This window comes from Alexandromys fortis, unplaced genomic scaffold, assembly GCF_014885135.2.
Source record: "Alexandromys fortis isolate MF-2015 unplaced genomic scaffold, M_Fortis_MF-2015_v1.1 scaffold_124, whole genome shotgun sequence".
NCBI classification, from domain to species: Eukaryota; Metazoa; Chordata; class Mammalia; order Rodentia; family Cricetidae; genus Alexandromys; species Alexandromys fortis.
In genome coordinates, this window is record NW_026067995.1 from 2,048,455 (window position 1) to 2,070,849 (window position 22,395).

Consider the following 22,395-nt stretch of genomic DNA (forward strand, 5'->3'; position numbering starts at 1 on the left):
GTATCGGGACAGCCAGGGTGATTACATAGAGAAACCTTGTCTCAAAAAAAAAAAAAAAACAAATACTAAATAAACAATAAATAAATAAATAAATAAGAGTTTCTAGTTAAAGAGTTGTGAATTCTAAGTCACGATTGTAGCTGATGGACAATGGGTAAAATAGCAAGGACTAGGAAAAGCCAAGGCAATCATATTAACCAGATGAAAAAAGATGAGCCAACCAAAACAAGAAGAGTCAATGAAGCAACTGTTGAGTAAAATTGGGCAAGCATATTTTGATTCAATCTTTTTAAGTAGCCCAACATCCCTGGGGGTGGGGAAAGTATATACTATTTAAGGGGAAAGTGGTGTCTGTGTGTGTGTGTTTCATCTCTATTGTTGGGATAAAACATGCTAACCAAAGGCAACTTAGAAGAGGAAAAGTATTTATATGGCTTTCGGTTTCAAATTATTGCCCATCATTGAGGGGAAATGAAGACAGGGACTCAATGGCTCCTCCGTTCCCGTTCACAATCAGAGGCAGAGAGAAATGAATGTGCCTGCGATGCTTGCCTCTGCTCCTACCTTGCTTTCTCCTCTCCTACGGTTCAGGACCTCCTACAAGAAGTGATACCACTCTCAAGAGTGCTATGCCCACATCTACCAATGATCAAAACAATCTGCCATAGACATGCCCACAGACCAACTTAAAAAAGACATCTGCTCAGTTGAGACTGAATTCTCAAATGATTCTAAGTTGTGGCATGGTGACGTTTAAAAGTAACCATCATAATAGGTGGCATTAAGAAAACTGGTGACACATGCTCATAGTTTCAGCATTCAGAAGGTGTAGCCAAAAAAAAAAAAAAAAAACAAGAGTTCAAAGCCAAAGCCACCCTTGCTTTTGAGTTTGAGATTAACCGGGGCTTTATGGGATCTCATTTCATAACAAATCACTCCCCCGCCCACACACACAGGGAAAACATTTGATTTAGACAGAGTCTCACTCTTGATAAGACACTTTCAGAAACAAACTTATGGATACAATAAACATTTAAAGAATTCACTTTTTCCACCAAGCCTTGTACCAAACCCTGGAGACGTGAATATCAAGAGATAGGGCATATCTTCATGAACCCTGAGGAACTCACACATCACGGCAAGCAACAGGCACTGTGTTGGCTCATGATAAATACTTTGTTTAAAGGTTTTTAGAATGAATGGCTGTATGAATAGTTGCACGGGCTATTTGTACAAAAAGAGGAACTCACTATAGAAATATTGCATGTAATGTGATTTTAAGGTTTAAGAGCCAGCATCTACGTCTAAAGTGAAATAACAAAGGATTGAGTGTGAGAGGCAGGGGCCGTTGAGTTGTGCCAGGCAGTCTCAAATGCCATAAGCAGAACGCTCTAATCTTTGATCACATTAATTAAAGTGTAAAGCCTAGAATGGAGGACAGAATAGTCTACTGTGCACTATCAGGCCGTATCTGGAATGTACTGTTCCATTCCGGACACTATACAGAATTAACTTCGCGAGAAACAGAACGGTAGGCAGGCTAAACATCACCCCATGTGAGACATCATTTATTCGGTGTACCTCTCATGTTAATCATAAGAAGAAGTAAGTGCTGGGGGCTTCGCAGGCCTCTGCTAGTGGAGCTTTTAAAATCCTTTGCCTGAGAGGCAGGCACCTCATCACCCCCAGTTCACAAAAAAAAAAAAAAAAAAAAAAAAAAAAAAAATACAAGCTGAATGGCTCAGAGCAGCTTGCCCAGAGTTGAATGAGAGGTGAATATGGCCATGAACCTTGCCAAGCTTCTCTGATACCTCCTTTGAGGAGATGGGCGTTACAAAGACAGTCACACAGACAGAGGCAGGGGCATGCTGGCTTTGAGAGAGAGCACCAGAACGAAATAGACTTTTGTAGCTCTTTACTCATTGTATATATAAATATTTTTTTAAAATATATAACAATTCCTTTAGGTGTCTCACACAGATCCTCTCTCGGGCTTTTCCACCCCATTTCCAATCAAATTGGCTATTTCCTTGAAGGAGGGCAATTACATTAATTGCACGGCTCTCTGTTTTCTATCTACCAGGGCTCAGAGTTCAGCTATTTAAGGTGGTATCCTTCTGTGGGCCACATTTCACATCTCCCGGCATGTCTGTTCCCAACAACGACTGCCCAGGCCTGGGGAACGCAAGTATTAACACAGTTGGTTTGGACTTTACAGAATGTATCCGCTGGAGCTAGCCCCCAAAGCCGGAGACTGCCCCTTCCCTTTGTGCCACCTTGGATCCAGGATGGGAAATTTACAAGTCACTCTGCGTTTTGAAAAGAAGTGATCCATTTCCAAGTTGCAATCTACTTGAAATAATCTCCCCAATTACATGGAAGTAATTTACTCCATATTTACTTTCTGCTCTGGACGATCAAATATCTCTTCCTCCCACCCCCAGGGGCAGCAGCTAGGATTAAAAGTTCTCCTACCTGCCTTGCTGGGGCTTTATGATTTAACTCTTTCCTGCCTCCCTGGGAGTGAGAAAAGGTCTCCACCAAAGAATTTCTGTATCGGTCATGGTTTATCTCTGTCTAGCCCCCCTTTTAGCCCTAAAATCTATTCTTGCTGTAATAATCGCACGTATTTTAGATCTAATCTATTTCCAAAGTTGCTGATTACACTGAGACTGGTCTATATAAAACTGAGCCATGGAAGGAAAATATTTCAGTGGTAAGTGACCCGTGCGATGCTAAACCAACAACTGGATGTGTTAGTTGCTAGATAGTCAGGTAAAACTCCAGTGGGGCTAAACCTAGCAAGACGTCAGCTGGGTGAAGAGGCCCCTTACACTCTCCAGGGGTGTCTACCAAAATACAGAGAAACAGACTTCTGCCTCTGTTTTCCCTTCCTGGTAAAGATTTCCAAGGCTTAGCAATCCCTCTGCCAGCCTTTCGAATCAGGTATACAACTCGGCGGTGGTGCCTGCCTAGCAGGCCCCCCAGTACAGAGAAGGAAAGGGAATAAAGCAACTTCGCTTCTCAACCCCACAGAGTTGGGTGACCCCCATGTGAAGAGTCTCAGGTGAAGTCGGTGTTGTTTGTCTGATTTGACCTTCCATAGTATAGTACAGTATTGTTTATTTTTCTGCCATTGTGATTTTGTAAGACTTTTGAGCAGAAAATACAAATAGTTCTTATTTACCACTTCCCCACACGGCCCTGACCCACCCCCAGACCCCACCCCTGTCTCCCCATCATTAACATCTTGCAAAGAGCATGTTTTTGGCAGAACAGTACAGGTTCATTACTTTTAAGTTCCCTGACCCTAAGATGACCAGGAAAGCAGTGAGACCCATCCCTGTGCCAAGTAGAATTCCCTCTATCAGCTGCTTGGTTGAGCCATGTTCCTACCAAGAACTCTTGGCCATAGCAGCAGCCTGGCCCAGAGGTAATCTTTCCCCTTCTCCAGACAAGCCAGACAGGGGAGGGGACAGGGAACAGGAGGCAAAATGGGCTCTGGCAGGAGCCGGAGGACAGCAAGTTTCAACAGGGTACTTCACAGAGCTCCTTGCTTGTTTTATCTTATTTAATTACAGCAGACTAATCCTTACATGGGTAAACTATTTATTCAAATACAAGGCTGTGCAGCCATCCAGCAAACTTGGGGACACAGTTATCTGTGAGGGCTGTCCCCTCCAACGGCTCATAGGGAATGTGCTGTACAAGGAAGGGCCTCTTTCTGGTGCCTGGCCCTTTTCTGCACCAGCCTTTAATTGCTAAGGAATTAAACTTTCCAAGGAGATAAGAATAATGTTGTTTTGTTTGCACACAGACTGCATGACTAACAAGGAGGATATAAATAAAGCCAATCTGAGCATTATCTTTGGGTGGACACGCATTGACTGTGTTCAAGTGAAGCCTGAGATGGCTCCCCTACAAGATTAGGTTGTTATTGCGGAAGCCAAGGTTTACACACGGTTAAAAGCCCAAGTTAATATGTTCACTTAAGACATTACGCCTAATTATGCTATTTGTCAGTAGGGGAACCTGTTCTCCAAACCTTAAAGCATCATGACGCACCAGTGTGAATCTGAGCTGTGTAAATATGCCAAGAGAACTCCATAGGATCCTGAGCTAACTACACCACACAATGATGTTTATGGAAACAGGCAAGATCACGGCCTGAAGAGTCTCAGCCCCAGGATGATACTGATTTCTGTGCCCCTGTGGCCATCCTGGCAAATAAATGTACAGGGAAAAGTCTGTGCCTTTATTTTTGGAAACTTAATGTAAAAGAAGTAACTTGGGCCGCCAAGTTACTTAGGGTGGAAGGGGAGGGAGTGTTATGTGTGGATCTGTTCCAGTTCAGAACGCTCAGAACACTTCCCTGGCCAGGAGAGAGGACCAGGGTCTGGAACTCTGAGTCACTGTCTGGCTTTGGCTTAAGGCTTAGTGGGCTGTGCTCCTGTCATTGGGTGGGCATGGTGGGCTGTGATAAGCTCACCTAGTATGGTTTGCACTGTGGGCCGGGAGTGAGAATTCCCTGATAATAGAAAGCTACTCAGAACAGCTAAGGGTGTGTGTGTGTGTGTGTGTGTGTGTGTGTGTGTGTAAAGAAAGTCAATTCAATAGATGTTGAAATCTTTGAGAATCACTCACCATAAGTCAACTCATTTTAAAATCTAATTTAATTTGATTAATTGGAGATTGGAATCACACACCAAAGCCTTAGGAAATCTAATGGTGAATTAAATCCAGTGGATCATTTTGTGTCTCAAACTTTCCCTGTGGCTTTCAGGTAGAACCTATGAACTCCAGGAGTTTATGAGGTAGTTGTATACACACACACACACACACACACACACACACACACACTTTATTTAGGAAAGTTTAACTGCCCTATCTGCGTGGGCATCCCTTGCTTCTAGCTCTCATTGTATCTAGTCATCTCTATTTGACCTTGGGACATCTGTCTGTGACCTCCAGCCCTTAATCTACCATGTGCTTTACCATTAGGCATAAAGAAATAAATAAGGTCCGGCCTCAAGATGCCCTCTAAAGGGAAGGGGCACCAGTGTGAACTACCTCAGTGCTCAGTGCAGTCAAGACAGGGAGGCAAGATCACAGAGTGCCAATTCTAAGCAGAGCTGGGGAGGAATCAGGAGCCCCTCTTGTCCCCAGTCCCCAGCAAGCCTGCTCTCCCCTCTGATATTTAACAGTGAGTCTCAGCAACATCTTCCCACATTCCCAAGTCTTAGGTGCCCTTCCTAGCCCAATTCTTTGTCTGGATTTCAGTAATTATCTCCAGACCCATCCGTCTACATCTCTTGGAGACCGGGGTCTCATATTCCATAGCACCCAACTAAGAACTATTTGATATGCAGGTATTGCTTTGCCTGCATAGGTGGACAGCAACTTCTATTGGAGAGAGGAATCATTGTGTCTCATTACTGCTTTTGTATTCTCCACACTACGGGAACACAGTAAGCATTCCATTGAAAAGACATCAGATAGCTAGACATGGTGGCCAACAACTATAATCCCAGCACTGAGGAACTAGAGGCAGGAAAGTCAGATGATCAAGGTCCTCCATTGCTACATGGTAAGTTCAAGGACATCTTTGGATACATGAGATCTTATCTCAAAATAAATTAATTAAATAAATAATAAAAAATAAAAAGCTTAATATGAGGCTTCCCTGGCCATCTCTCCAGTGCCTTTTATCAATATGAATAGCACAACTATACGCATAGTAGGACATCTGTATGTGTAGTAGGCATTTAGTGAAAGACAAGTGTGAGATACAGGAATGATCAAGAACCTTGAAATCAATAGGCGTAAGTTTAAATTTCCATTCAACTACCTTGGTCTTGGGCAAGTTTACTTGCACTGAGCCTTGAATTCCTTAACTGACAACTAACAAATTTTATGTCCCTTTTGGATGAGTTGATGAACTTGTGGCTCTAAATCGCCTAGCACAGTGCTTGGCACATAGGAAGGAGTCAAAACCATGTCAGGTCTTGTCCCAAGGGCCTCATCTCCTTCCTTTTTCCACCCCCAGCCCTTTTAGCCAGGGAAAAAACTGGCAAGAAATGATAGTGATATTTAGAACTCCACACCTGCATTTTGGGGGTTACAAAACAGCGCTGCAAGCTGCAAGCACCTAGCCAATCCTGCCGGGGATTAACATTACTCCCATTTTGCCTGCTTCATTGCAGAGAAAACAACTGGTTTGTTTATTATTTACTTTTTTCTGCAGGCATAAGTGTAGCAAAACTCTCATGATGATCCACTTCTGTAAGCTCTCAAAGCCACATGGTACTTGGACTTAGAGACAGCCATATATTCAGGCAGTTTGAATATGAGGTCATTCTGGCAACCTACAAAAAGGGTTAATCGTTCCTGCTAGAAAAGGATTCAGTGCTCAGACTCTAAATGTCATGGGAATATGGCCTGGAAAAGCTGAGGGCCATTGCATTATACAATTACCTATTTACTGGGGACAGTATATTTAATAACTAATCATCTAATCTAATAATCCGGAAGACTATCAGACTCAAAGGTCAAGTGTTTAAGATTAGGGAGAAAGCTGACTTAAAAGTACATTTCTCAGAGCCCCATGGATCAACAAGTCAGCCTTCAATCCACCATACCACCCTCACTCCCAGACTGTTAAGGAGTTCAGAAATGTCACTCTCCTTCAAACATGGGCCATTTATTACATGCATGCATTTGTAAGAGTTTTATTCCATGAGATCTTTTAGTTAGCAACCTAAGAAGATCACTGGGGAAAGCCATAATAGTTCCATGAAGGAGAACACTGCACCAGGAGCCTTTTGAGACAATTTTTAAAATACATCTTTTAATTGTTAATTGACACATAGTAAGTACACAAACTTCTGGTCCAACGTGGTATGTGTATATAACACAATCTGCGGCAGTTAGACCAGGATAATTGGTTAATATTTTAATGCGATCTTTTGTGCAGATTGTTACGTTTCTCTTGAGGCCTTCTTGTGGAGACAAGTTCTATTTACTTCTGTTCGAGGCTCACTTTTCCAGACGTCTTTCTCAGAGTTAAGTGATCATCTTTCCTTTAATAAACAATCTCAAATTGAAAAGCCACTTATTGTCAGGTTGGAAAGCCTACATGATGGCCCTTCCTCATTCTCGAGGAAAGGAAAGCTCTCATCACATTTCAAATGTCTCCGCGGAATCCCACGGCGTGTTGACTCACTCCAGTATCTGGTAGCACAAAATTAGCCAGCAAGATAGCTCTATCATAGGCGTGTCAGTCTTTACTAAGATCACTGACTAAACCACTCTTAATTTAGACATTTAATGGCTTTGAGTCCCAAAACTCCATTTCCCAGAGTATAGCACCTTTGGAGGAAGTTCTAGGTATTCTCATATCTCCTAGAAAAAAAAAAGTGGAATCTGTAACTGACAAGTTAGAATGAGTTATGATAATAAAACAAAGCAACTCTAAAATCCCAGTGATTTATCAAAACAAGAGTTTAACTTGTATTGCTCCAAAATGTACTTATGACAAGTAAATGAAGTACTCTGATCAAATGGTGTTCAGGTCCTCAAACCAAAGCACCACTTAAGTACTGAGACCGGGGAAAGGAAGCCACGCCATTGAGGCCACGCCCTCTGAGGGAAGAGAGCTGGAAGGGTTCATCACCACTACTATATGCTAAGCCAGAAGTGAGCACCACCTCATCTTTGCTCCAAGTCGATCCGATGTAACTGGCCACAGTTCCCACAAGACCAGGGAATGTTGTCTTTTTTATGCCTGCGCATAGAAATAAGGACCCTAAATGCCTAACACATGATACAGATGCACATCACCACTCACTACAGGTTTTATGCTTCATGAACAGTGAAGGGAACCAGAATGGTTGAACATAAAAGAAATGTCTAATAAATGGCTACTCAATGAGTTCTAAACAGAATTAAAACAGTTATTGTAAGCTTCGTATGGATTCCACCTATATCTGTATCAAGATGAATGTAAATTCTTCATTCCTTGCTCTTAAATTTTTAAAAGAATCTCTAAAGGTTTTATGTCAAGAAGAAGAGGAAGGAGAAGGAGGAAGAGAAGGAGAAAAAGGAGGAGAAGAATGAGAAGACAGATGAGGAGGAGGAGGAGGAGGAAAAGGGGAAGAAGGAGGAAGAGGAGAAGGAAGAAGAAGAGAAGAAGAAGGAGGAGGAAGAAGAGGAAAAGAAGGGGGAGGAGACACTTTTCTCCAGTTCTGAATCACACCCTATCCTCTACCCCATGTGATCATATTTTTATGAGACCTTTTTAATTACTCAAGGCGGCAGTGACACCCAGGCCCTCACCAGGGGACACAAAACTGCTTGGTGCATCACCTATCTGAAGGGTAGGAGCCACCAATCCTCTTGGGTACAAGGCCTGAGGAAAATAACTGTGAAGGAGCAGTGTCTCTCGTCAGGAGAAAACACTGGCCAGAATGGGGTACAGAGATAGCCCCATCTTAGACCCTGCCTTACTGCTCAGTCACTCTGCCACTTTTGTAAGAACAAGGACAAGATGGGAGGAATTGCTCACCCTTGCTACAGGTACTGGAGGCCCTACAACTAGACTCTTCCTTAGGCAAGAAAATAAACAATAACCCAACATGTCCTGAGAGCTGTTTTGTTCCAGATACAGTACCAAGCACGTTGCGTGCATGCAGTAATCCAAAGTAACAAATCTAGAATCTGTAGATGATACAAAAATACTAGATTTATTTGTGTGTACTTGGTACTCCTTAATTTCATTTCCTATGTGTTTTATCACTTATATGATCTGTAGTAACGGTATCTGTGTTACTATGTACTGTACTCACTCATCTTTGCTAAGAGCACATGGTTGTTTGCCTAGGTCCTTTGGCTGGTAAGACAGGATTACTATTGATTTACAGGAAACTGGAGCTTCAGAAGGCTGTAATAGCTCTGTCCAAAGTTGGTCAACAGTAGAGCAAGAACTCCAAGCATCTGCTTCCAAAGTCTATGTCCTAGCCTGATCATTAAAGGAATTCCTTGTGTTCAAAGCCTGGTGCTTGAACACTAAGCTCATTTGTGCCTGCAGAAATGCCAACCAGTGGCACAGAAGAAACCATACTTTGATCATCCTCCACACTGAATTAAGAGGAAAAGCAGAAGAAAGAAAAGTGAGGGGAATGAAGCCAGACAGTCAGTCACGTGGTAGTAAATGGAAAAGAATTTTGGGAAGTTAAAATCAAAGGTAAATGTCACAACATTCCAATGGGCACTTTATTCTTCAGCCACCCATTTAATGCCCCTCTATAGAAGTCACACACATGTGCACACACACACACACCCCATCACAGATGATCCATCTTCCTTTTAGCATGCAGGGATGGCAGCCTTCGGATTCCCTTTGCTGTGGAGCTCAGCGGCACTCTGTGTGGATTGAGACTCTCAGAACATCATTTTTGCTGATGGAGCACTGAGGAGTATGAATCCCTGTGTGGCCCTTAAAAGCTACTCCCATGAGAGACACATTTTACTTTGTTCAAAAACGCTTACAGTTATGTACGGCTGGTATGTTCAATTTTCTTAATTAGTAATGAGTGATTCTTGTCAGCACTGAGTTCAGAGCACTAGGCTCCCCAGAACATTCGTTACAGATGGCTTTGAAACTGCAGAAACGGGGGGTTTGGGGAGGGGGCATTGAACAACTCTATATTGTACACCTGGATTTTATAGGAGGTATTATGGAATTCTTTAGCTAAGACCAAGTTTCTCTGGGTATCTTGGAGGTAGTGATAAAGAATTAATTTCTTAAATCACTATCAAGCCCCTTTTGTGTGTCATTTGCATAAGTTCTCAAACAATGCCACTGTTTTCATGTAAATTTCTTTTCAAGGAGATTCCTGCTTTGAGAAAGCCCAGTAACAGTAGCTGAGTCGCATAAAGGGGCCTGTTATTGCCTCCTGCTGAAGACGCTTTGTGCTAGCAATGATCAGAGAGAGGGTTTTCCTGCGCCCTATTAAGCGATCTGTGGTTCAAAATGTGAAAGGAGAGAGATGGCCTTCACGTGTGAGTTAATTACTTCTGCCTAGGATGCTGGGAGTGTTCCCAAGACCTTCTAGCAGCCCCGGAATCTGGAGAGCCACCCTCCTCCAAACCTCAGTGTCTTCCCACTTCATCCCACTGCTTGGTTGATTCGGGGTAGGGATGCGGGAGGATGCTACTCCCCAGGAGAGGATAGATTTCAGTGAGAAATTAACTTTGTTTCAGACACCTGATTCTTGCCACCACGACAGCATGGAGCAGAGAAAGGAAAACCTGGAGCCACTATGTGGAGAGATGGTGTTTGTCAGGGCTACAGAAATAGAATTGAGTCTCCATCAGGATCAAGGCATTCCCGCCTCTGAGGGCTCGCTGTGACAAAGGAACTATCCAGCCTGTTTGAGTACTACCCCCTCCCCATGTTAGAAAAGTACAGTCAGTTAAGACTCTCTCCCTCTCGCTCTACCCCCATCCTTGTTCCCCAAGAATCCCGAGTTCACTCTCTAAATTCTGAACACACCTAGATCATTCAATTGACTGCCGTGGGATATTTTGGAGGGGAGCAAGGGGAAAGGAAGACTTCTTAAACTCTATACCTATTTGCAAGAGACTCTGTTCACAGATACGTCTGGATTTTAAAGGGGGAAAAAAAGACTCTCGTGAGACCACAGTTCTTAAAGCACAGGGCATGGAAATACCGGTGGTGGTGGCAAAGTTTCAGCAGTAACTGTGCCTGTTAATTCTATCACTTGCCATGAAAGGACAGCAGTTGTGAGCCTAGGTGTACCCCTCACTTAGCTGTATATTTTTAGGAAGTTAACTACTGACCCCACCAGGAAGAATACAATATATTGGTTTTCGGGAAATGTAACTGAGGAAGAATATTTCCACTGGCAAAAGACATGTATGTTCATTAAAGCACTGAGGTATTTTGTTTTACTTTGTTTTGTTTTTAATCCAACATGGGTGCACGCTGAAAACCCTCCTCCCTGATGCCTTCTTCTGCCTCCCAATACATCCACCCATCTCTTCTAATCCACCTGTATTTTTTTAAATTTTCTTTTGTTTTTGTTGTTGTTGTTTTCGGTTTTGTTTGTTTGTTTCTTGTGTGAATCTCTTCCTGAGGCGTCTGCTTTGCCACTTTGGAAAAGCAGAATATTTTACAGGAATAGACGTGTGCGAACTAGCAAACAGGCCTCTCAGCCCATTTCCAGCGTCCCCTCCTCCTTCCCGGACAAGCAATACAACAAGGCCAAGACATCTTCATGTCCTGTCTAAGTTAAGCTTCAACTACAGCATGAGCCAGGCTCTGGACTTCTAGGGCCAGCCTGTCAAAACCCATCCACAGCTGTGATGGACCTGGGCTGAGGCGGGGAATGGAGGCATTTGAAGCCAAGCCTGCAGCTACCCAGGACTGTGGCAGAGGGAGAAGCTGGGGCCCATAGAAACCCCAGCAGCAAGGGAAAAACAGATTGACTCTCAGTGACTCATTTAGCTCCTGGATTGGACAGATCTCTCCCCTGCTGGCGATTTGGCTCTCCATCAATAGTTCGGATACCGGGCTGAATAGCTTAAAATAATTAGAGGGAAAAATTCTGAAAAACTGCTAGCCATCCAACTCTTCACTCAGCGATGAAAGACACAGGACAAACGACATCGAAGTTATTAAATATGAAGTCACTGGATTTGCTGCACATTAGGTTCAAAAGCAGAGAACTGGATAAAGCTCAAATTTATAAGTCAGCGTAGATGGCCTGTTTGTCCTTGAGGCAATCATGAATTTTGGCTGGGCAGGCATTATGACATGTGGAAATAATGGGGGGGGGTGAACAATGTTTGATTTCACCCCCCACTCAGCTTCTACTCCCTGGGGAGGAAAAATGAAAATGTCAATAAAGAGTGTGAATGTGGAGAGAAATGAGACTGGGCCCAGAGTCTAGCAGCTGGCAGCTCAAACTTTATACACTTTAGGCGGACAGGCGGCTGGGTTTCCTGTACTTTATATCCAGTGTACAAAAACAGAAGCAACAGGCTCGTTCGGTATCAGTAAAGGTCAGTTAAAATTATAGAGACATCCTTTGGAGCAGATCCCCTGCCTTGTATTTGCATATTTATGAACTAGAGATTATGACAAGCCATTCCATTTATTAGAGCAGGGCTGCCATAGTTAATAGTCTGTCAGCATTTCCATTATAAACCCCGTTTTTCAGTGTTTTAATATCTCAGCTGTTAGAAAGCACATCAGGCTGAAAAGTGGTCCTCAGCCTCTCGGGCCCATGGCAGCTGAGCTGCTGCTGCTGCTGGTGATGGGGCTTTGGAAGCCAACAAAGGCCTTTAAATCAAGCCAACCGTCTCGAAACTGGATCCTAGCAGAAAATGGAAAACCAAGGATTTTGAGAAGGCTGGTTGAATTCTTCCCTTCTACAACCCACAGATTCTCTCTCTCTCTCTCTCTCTCTCTCTCTCTCTCTCTCTCTCTCTCTCTCTCTCTTTCTCCTCCTCATTATCACTGAAGTTTTCATTCTTTAAAGAAAAGATTGAGAAAAAAAAGAAAAGATTGAGTTTTTCTTAAGGCAAAGATTCACACTTTTGACTTGGTAAAGGAACTAGGGGAGGGAATCAAAGTAAGGCAGAGAAGCTAAATCCATCCATCTTTCTATCCTTCCTTCCATCAATCCATCCATCCTTCCTTCCATCTTTCCATCCATCCATCCTTCCATCTTTCCATCCACCCATCCTTCCACCCATTCATCCATCCATCTTTCCATCCACCCATCCTTTCTTTCATCCTTCCATCTACCCATCATTCCATCCATCAATCCTTTCACCTACCCATCCTGAATTGGCTCACACACTCAGAGACTAGCAAGTTTAGATCACAGGGTGAGGCAGCAGGTGGAAGCCCTGGGGAAGATGTGATTATTGCAGTTCTGGTCTGAAGGCTGTAAGCAGAATTCCCTCTCCCTAGGAAAGTTACTCTTTTAACACCTTCATCTGAATGAATGAGGTCCATCCATCTTACAGAACAAATAAACATCAGTTATCTGCTTTACCTAGTTACCTATTATTGAAACAATACTCTCATTCACATAGAAATGAAAATGTTTACAGAAACATTCAGGTGTATGAGACCAAGTACCTGAGTACTGTGACCCACTCAAATGGACACACTGAACTATCACCAACACAAACAATGTCATATGTTAAGGCCCTCCTATATATGAAGTTGCAATTTTGATATGATTTAAAACTTGGTGACATAGTCCTCCTCTCCAGGGAGCTTAGGATTCATTGTCTCCCTGGTACTAAGTTTGCAGAACAAAATTACCAAAATTTTCACAACAAAATACCAGAGTCCACATTAGTTCCAACATCTGCTTTCTTTCCCCATCACTTTAGGATGGGAATGCCCTAAATGCCCTTGGCAGAGGATCACTGCAGAATGTGATTCAGTTGTGGTCTCAAGGGATGGCCCTCGTGTCAAGGGCGACTTGTCACTCAGAAAGAGGCTTGCTCATTCCAAACCAAATTCTAGAAATTTTGACCTCCTAGGAAGCTGCCTCTTAACTCAACAGTAGTAGAAAACTCCTTGGGGATTTGAGGAGAAATTGGAAAATGAGGAAGAAAGCAGTTGGTTCCTTCTCATTACTAAGCCATTCATTAAAGTTGACAATGATGATCAACCATCATGTCTCTTGTCAAATTGACACCTAGATGTATTACTTCAACTATAATAGTGTCCTCCACTAGCTAGCCTCTACAGGAGCGTTGACAGTTCCCTCATGGCTTGGGAGAGGTTTCAGCAATCTCCTGCAGATAAGAGCACACCCAGCCAAATCTCCATTAGAGGAGCAGAAGGAATCCCCTTGTACCCGTCCCCGGCTGCCTCCAACTTTGGGAGCTGCAGTAAATGTTAGCAGCAAATCGCCTTGCCCTTTCTTCTAGGTTTCTTCATTTTACTTCTTCAGAATGTGTCATACTCCCGGACACACAGACTAAGCTTTCCAAGCCCTCCTAGAAACATAAGATACCGCACCACTCAGTTCACCTCATTACAAACGGGAAATGTAGCCATAAATGAACACATTACAGGTGCTGCAACCATTGCTTGTTGGCAGAGGGGAAACATAGAAAAATGCTGTTGTATAAAAAGGCCAAAATGTGTCTATCCAATCCGAGTGTGGCCTAACCTAACGTCCTATCAAGAGCGGCCCCGCTTGCCACCCAAGGTACCATGGCTCTCAATACCTCTGAGCTTGGCTTGGTTTTACTTCTGCCCTTTAGACTTCCCGTGAAATGAACGGGACTTACGTAATGTCTTTCAGCAACATCATTGACTAGGAAGAACAATTACGTAATAAGACACACACCAGGATGTGTGTAATTGTGCAATAACAGCATGCCTCACTGTGCTAGGCTGGGCGCCAATAACCACCTAGTCATGCTATTATACGAGAACATATGCCCTAGAGGCACGTTGGAATTATTCTGAGGGTTTCTAAAGGAAACTTGACTGACAAAAAGATGATATAGAGAACTTCAGTATAAAAAAAGACAGTAAAATAATTTTTGAAAGTCTGATTGTAATCCAAAATGCAACAGAAAAGTGGCATGTCAGGTAACAAAGCCCACATTGTATGAGAAAGGTACTGAGCTGTGATTCACTCTGTCATCACGAGGTTTAAGGTGACACAATATCAGTAAGAAGAAAAAATACAGACACTGGAATTCAGGTGACATGTTGTCCTATTTGTTGCTGGCTTGAGTTTTGACAAGATTAGAGTCATTTCTCAACCAATAAAATAAAATAAAATTCTCGACTCCTTTAGCATCTACTTTCCACAGCAGAGACACCCAAAGACTTTTCACACTTTGTATACTTGAACTTTCCTTTCTGTTGTTCAGCAAACCACCAATAAAATAAATAATTCAAGATGGACATAGTGGTGCACACCCCATCACTAGCAACAGCGACTCGGGGGGGAGGGGGGAGGGTAAAGCATGAAAGTCGAGGTCAAGGCCAGCCTGGGCAGCATAACGTGACTCCCCAGCTCTCAGTCTCATCATCACCATCTCAGAATCAAGAAAGGTGTGTGTGTGTGTGTGTGTGTGTGTGTGTGTGTGTGTACCCTTCAAAGACCCATTCCCAGTGACCTCCTTCCTACAGCTAGCCACTTCCCAAAATTTCTAACACCTCCCAAACAAAATAATTCCACCACCTGGGGACGAGAGATGGAGAGATTCAATCCATGAACCTGTGCTAGGCATTTCATACACAACTACAGAACTCGTCACACCAGCAAGGCAGTGAGAGCCAAGAAAAGAGATGTTAGCGCTATCTTCTTCTGAGTTCCTAAAGTATTGGCTTGTTTCTCAGGTGAGATGTCTCAACTCTATAATGAATGAAAGTTAACCTATCACGTGTGTAACATACTTCAAAGCTATGGCAGATCAACTAATGCCTCAAAAGAGTAGGTTCATTGCTATACAACTGAATTGTAACCCCTCGGCTCATAAGTTGAAGTCCTAACATCTCAGAATGTAACCGTACCAGGAGATGAAATCTTCAAGAGGCAGTTAGTTATGAAAGGGTATAAGAGGGTGTGCCCTAACTGAAAATGACTGACACCTTTTCAAAAGGAGGAAATCTGGATACACAGAAAGACAGACACTAGACAGGACTGACTGTGTGAGACATCACCTGTCATGATGATGGGAGGATAATCGTCATCAAGATAAGGGGACAGAGCTCAGAAGGGACCAAACACGCAAGACCTTGATTTTGGACTGTTAGCTTCCAGAACACCAACAGACTACAAGTGTGTTGTTAAAGCCGCACGAACTGTGTTCCTCGGTGGGAGTAGCTCCCAGATAATTTCTAAGCTAATTCAACTCATCAAACAGTTTGAACATTGCTGAGTAGGAAGAACGAGAATAGGACAGGAAGACAAAAACCGTGTTGTTTAATAGCTTACAATGGCCAAGCTGTCATGACGACTGAGCACGAATAGGAAAGGCTCCAAGCTGCTGTTAGGTTGGAATCCGGTGGGTGTCATTTCAAATAAACCAATTTAAAGCATTTTTTGAAATCTCAAAGGATAACCGTGGAGTGTCTGAATCACCTTAAAAACCAAGAGTATTCCATGAGTCAACAAACAACTTCAAATAATAACTCATCTTAAACTACTAACTTTAAGCAAAGGGAAATATAGGAGAAAGCTCTACTGAGCCACACTGAAGCCAATACCTTCAGAATTCTTGTCGCCGTCTTTCCATAGGCTGCTGCAGTCAGCTGTCTTCTGATTCCAAGTTACCGATATCCTGAAAGTTACTCAGACAAAGTGTCCATGTTACAGAGTTTGCGCAGGAAGGACCACACATCAAGCTCTCCTCCTCCCTAGCCTGTGGCTAAGCCTTTACCAACACATCACCAGTCAGGGGAGCTCTCGTCAACAGGGCAGCTTCCTAGAGCATTTAGAGCATCAGTTCATGACAGGAAATGTTACATGGGTAAGGAGGGTTATAAAAGTATACCGTGGGGGAAATAAAGGAAATATTTCTCATCTATTAAAGTAGAACTGAGGTTCTTACACTTTTGACTGGCATCCAAGCTCCAGCAAGTGTGGGGCCAGGGGTTTTAATTTCTAGCTAGTTCCCATGCAGAATGGCTATTGCTCTCACGACAGGAGCCAGAGCTTGCGCTGGCCACCCGGTTGAGCTACGGGGTGGGAGTTGCCTAGCAGGTGTGGCTAATTCCATGGGATTGGCAGTTCTTAGAAAAGGAAATCAATGGCCATGTATAAACAACATTTAAGCTGAAGTCTAGTGAAATGCTCCCTGGAGAACCACAACCTTCTCGCTGCCTGGGAGGCAGTGCTACCCAGTGCCACGGTCCTCGGCATGAACGAACTACCTTCATCCAGCCCTGCAGGAGTGGCCATGCACCTGCTTGGAAGGCATTTTGAGGAGTTAATGTCATCTACCAGAAGACACACATTTCAGGCCCACAGTAAATTCTTTGTAAGCAGGACCTCGCTAAGATTAAGAATGTCATTGTTCATATTTGAGTATCAAAAACTGTCTTAGTTTGGGTTACTATTGCTATGATGAAACACCATGATCAAAAGCAAATTAGAGGGGAAAGAGTTTATTTGACTTGCACTTCCATGCCGTAGTCCATCACTGCAGGAAGTCAGGGCAGAAACTCAGACAGGGTAAGAACATGGAGACAGTAGCTGCTGCAGAGGCTGTAGAGGGGTGCGGCTTACTGACTTGCTCCTCGTGGCTTGCTCAGCCCAGGGGTAGCTGTACCCACAATGGCCGAACCCTCCCAAACCAATCACTAATGAAGAAAATGTCCTACAAGTTTCCCTACAGCCTGATCTTACGGAACCCCAATTCTTTCGATTGGGGTTCCCCACCCTCGGATGACTCTAGCCTGGGTCAAGCTGACATTAAATTAGCCAACACAATTACTGCCTTGTCAGCTTGACACACTTCCTAAGATAATAACCTTTCATTTCTTTAATTCATCCTCAAATTTTCAGACTGGTAAATATCAGAAATATAAAGTATATTACAAACCTGAAAGTCTCACAATCTTCACCAGTTAAAACCCTTTAAAAGTTGTTTCTCTAAAAATCCAAATTTTCTTTTAAATACAACACCTCTTTTAAAAATTCAAAGTCTCTCAACTACAGACTCCTGTAAAATCAAAAATAAGCTAAGTACTTTCTGACTTCAAGAGGGAGGAACCAGGACATAGTCACAACCTGAACAATGCAAAATCACACTCCAACCGTGAAATAATTCAATGTCCAATATCTGCGATTCACTCATGAGCTTCTGGGCTCCTCCAAGGAGCTGATGTTACTTCCAGCTCCAACTTCTGTAGCACGCACAGTTTGTCTTCCAGGCTCCAGCTCATTCCGCTCCACATCTTCTGTTCTTGGTGGTCGTCCGTGGTACTGGTATCTACAAACGCTGGGGTTTTCTGCCACAACTGGGCTGCCCTTTCACCGATAGCCTCTCACGGGCTCCCTTCATGGTGCTAAGCCTCAGCTTCTCCCCATGACCCCTTCAGTCCTGGGGCCTCAACTGCCACTGAGGCTGCACCTTCACCAATGGCCTCTCCTGGCCTCTCACGGTGCCAGGTGTCAGTTTCTCTCAAGACTCCTCCATGCCTTCAAAACCGGTACCATCTGGGAAACTCTTACACATGACCGAGTTTGTCCGCCAGCACACGATACAACCCTAACCACCTCTAAACACAGCTCACAAGTGCTGGCCTTGAGGAAACACTTCCCTGAAGATTTCCCCTCAAGGATGCTGGTCTCTTCTTAGTCATAGCTGATTCTTCCACCCCAGCTGACCAGCATCTACTATCCCAGCAAAGCAAAGGTTTCACTTGAGTGCTTCTGATCTCTTGTTAATCACAGCTGAATCTTCAGCTCCTGCTGACCAGATAGCCACAGATTCTTCACACAGAAGTCCTGGCAGAATCTTTGCTTCCCTCTGAAGCTTCCCAAGCCAGGTCCTGCTCTCAACATTCTTATCCCCCAAGCTCCTACAGTACAGCCTAGGGAACTCTCAATACTCAGTGGCTCTTCTAGCCCAAAGTTCCCAAGTCCTTCCCCAGTACCTCCACAACATGGTCAGGCCTGCCATAGCAATACCCCTTTATCCAGATACCGACTTCTGCATTATTTTGGGTTATCGCTGCTATAATGGAATACTGTGACGAAAACAGAGGAAAGGCTTTCTGTGGCTCATGCTTCTACATCCATAGTCTATCACTGCAGGAAGTCAGGGCAGAAACTCTAACATGATAAAAACTTGAAGACAGGGCTGATACCTGGAGGGGTGCTGCTTACTGGCTTGCTTCCCATGGATTGCTCAGCCTGCTTCCTTTTAGAACCCAGGACCACCTGCCCAGGCATGACCCCACCACAATGGGCTGGGTCCCCTCACATCCATCACTAATAAGGAAAATAGTCTACAGGCTTGCCTACAGCCCAGGATGGAGACATTTTCTCAACTGGTGTTCCCTCCTCTTGGATGACTGTAGCTTGTGTCAAGTTGACAAAAAGTTAACCAAGACACAAGATAAACCATATCCCCCAAATAATATCTACAAAGTCACTGAAACAAAGACAATATGATAACAACAGCTAGCATGGATCTTCAGTGATCTTCTCCCAAAAAAAGGGGGGGGGGCAGATTTGCTCCATTGAGTTTATATTTCTCACCCTCTGCAGCATCAAACACCTGAAATTTGGTTATGAATGGAATCTCATTGTTTCTCAAATGACATTCCAAAGTAATAGGTTAAAACCGAGTACAGGCGGAAGCCTGACTCATTCATATCTATGCAGTTATGGAACACCAGCGAGAACTTTGGCAGAAATGAAAAGCCATAGACAATCAATAGGAAAGTAACCCAAGAAGTGATTTTTGGCCAAACAAAACACTAGCGAGATTGAAAATAATTTCCATGGACAAAGCATGTACCTGTTAGGCGTCCATGAGGAATGTGCTAGACATGAACTTGACTGAACCGAAGAAGAGTTCCTGCTTGTTGGTTAGGGATCCCTGTGTCGAAATGATGTTTTGCTTTTCCTAATTCTCTGGGTACACCACCTCCTGTACTGTGCTGCGTTCCTGGATTGCTCAAGAAATGGTTAGGCTCGAAATCTGCAGTCTTGTGCTCACCCCTGACCTCTGTGTGTTTAGTCAAAAAGAAAGAAAAGAAAAGATACTGACCGCAAAGAAAAGTTGTGGAACCACAGGGAAGCTGCACCCACGTCAGTGTCTGAGTTCCAGAAGTTATGTGGCCTTTGCTGTTCTTGTAAAATGTAGACCGCCAGTGTTAGAAGTGAATTATTTATACACTAAAATAACAGTATGATACTAATTCTTACTAAAGTGGAAAAAAAAGTGGGAACATAAGATTTGGTATGGAGATTGTTAAAAGGTTGAGTTCTAAAATATAGTTTGTGGAAGTATAATTGATATAAACATTTTGAGGATAAGTGTTGCAGGCAGAATCTAGCAGAACTCCAATACTTCTGTTGCATGAGGCAATAGTATGCATGAGCTACACACACACATACACACACAGTAGACTCAGAGGACTTGGGTTCTTACTCTGGCTATCCCATTTACAAATACAAGACTGCAAGACAGTTACTTAGATCTCTGAGATTATCATTGAAAACATGGAGATATTTAAAGCATCTCTCCTTTGAGGGCTGTCATGGAAATATTTACCAAGTGCTAGGGCTGGAGAGAGGCTCAGTGGTTAAGGGCACTGCCTGCTCTTCCAAAGGTCCTCAATTCATTTCCCAGCGACCTCATGGTGGCTCACAACCATCTGTAATAAGATCTGGTGCCCTCTGAAGGAAGAGACCTGGTAAGTTGTCCTTATTAACTTAGAACATGAACCCCCACATGGGTAAGTTCAACAGAACTATCATATTTGGGCTGCCCATGCATGTTTCAGCTTACCTGGCTTACAGCAAGCATCACATAAACTTAAACCCTGATTCTAGTAAAGAAAAGTCTACTGAACCTCGGGCCAAATGTACAGGTTCAATGCAAACCAGATTCTCACAGCACGTGCATAGAAACTAACTCTAGATACCTATTTGTAAGAAAGTATGTAAGTGAATGATGGTTTATCTATGTAGCTGTACATGTTATAGAATGTTGTAGAGTTATGTGTACCCCATGATCAGCATATTGCTGAGCATAAGAACAAATTAATGGTATATCCAGTATGATTTTCATTACTATGAACGCAAACAGTAAATATATGGGTGTGTATGAGAGAGAAAGAGGGTGTATGTGTATGTATTTGTGCACATGCATGTGCATTTATGTATTATGTGTATGTATGTGTATAGGTGTATATGTACATGTATGTGTGTTTGTATGTATGTGTGTAGATGGAAGTTTCTGTCCTGCCTAGTTCCGCACCATTCAGTCCCAAAGAAACACACAGAAGCTCATGTTAATTATAAACTGTTTGTCCTATTTCTCAGGCTTGTACTAATGACTTCTTACAACTTAAATTAACCCATAATACCTGTCTATGGTTAGCCACGTGACTTGGTACTTTGTGACTGCAAATCTGACTTTTCTCTTCCCAGAATTCTTTTAGTGTGGTAGCCCCACCTATACTTCCTGCCTGGGTAATGGCCAATCAGTGTTTTATTAAACCAATATGGGGGAAAAATCTTTAGAGTGTATAAGAGCACGTGTGTGTGTGTATGCATGTACGTGTATGTATATGTGTGTATGGGTGTGTGTATGTGTATGATGAGTGTGTGTGCGTGTGTACTGAAATAGTAATCACACCTGAACAGTAAAATTGGAACTAGGAAGAAGTGTTTTTCAGTTGCTAATCTTCTATTGTTTGCATCTTTGAAAATAAATGTGAATTACTTTTATAATTAAAAAGGTTTTTCAACAGTTAGTCTGAACAGATTTAAGTAATTATTCTCTCTTTCCCCCCATTAGGATTGAAAGTCATAGCCAAGAGGTGGATGCTGTTATCATTGACTTAGATGACCAACCAGGAAATGAGATTGTGTGAGGAATCCATTTAATTAACTGTTTTAGCCACCAAGATCTATGAGAGCATACAAGGTGAAAACACTTAGGAACTCAGCCTGTCTTCTACAGCAAATAGGGGGTAAGGCATTCGGTCAGTCTGTCAGAAACAAGGCTTCCCCAGTGCTCAAGAAAAACAACTGAAATATTTCAAGTGTGAGATTATATTAAAAATCACAGTTTCCAACTGAGAAGCCAAACAAACCGCTGATTTCAGTTTATTGTCTTAGGAAGAGAACGGCGCAGGACTCAACAGAGACCCAAACTCAGAGCTAGCGTTCTCAGCAGCCGCTGCTTCCACCTAAAGCTTCGATTGCCAAATTATCTTCAAAGACGTCGCCTGGCAGAAGGACAGCTGCCATGAAAGCGCCCTGCGCGAATCCACAGAATTCAGAGACGGTAGATTTGAAAGATGGAGAGCTTGCCCGACAGGTGTGAGACCCTGGGTTTGGCCAATCAGTGTATATCCAGCACTACAAAAACGAAGAAATAAATAAATAATAAAACAAAGTTGAAAGAGGCCTTGGAAACACCCAGGTCAGCATTCTCTTCTCACAGAAGGGAACAGTGAGTTCTCAAAGAGTCCTAGGATTCCATAAAAATAGAACCAAGGCCAAGGTCAACAAGAGGGCTCAGCTGGTGAGAGTGCCAGCCTTGCAAGCCCGGCGACCTCAGTTCAATCCCTGCAACTCCCAGGAGAAAGAGAGAAGCATTTCCGTTGAGTGTCTTCTGACCTCCACATTCACAGAT

At 43.2% G+C, this 22,395-nt stretch overlaps 1 long non-coding RNA gene across 1 annotated transcript; it reads right to left on the minus strand.

Moving 5' to 3' along the window:
* Positions 1-6,926: 6,926 nt before the first annotated feature.
* LOC126512372 (uncharacterized) lies at positions 6,927-18,575 on the minus strand. The gene is made up of 3 exons (XR_007595024.1): positions 16,280-18,575; positions 16,008-16,154; positions 6,927-7,401 (listed from the first exon to the last, which is right to left on the minus strand). It is a non-coding gene; the product is annotated as an uncharacterized lncRNA (long non-coding RNA).
* Positions 18,576-22,395: the final 3,820 nt, after the last annotated feature.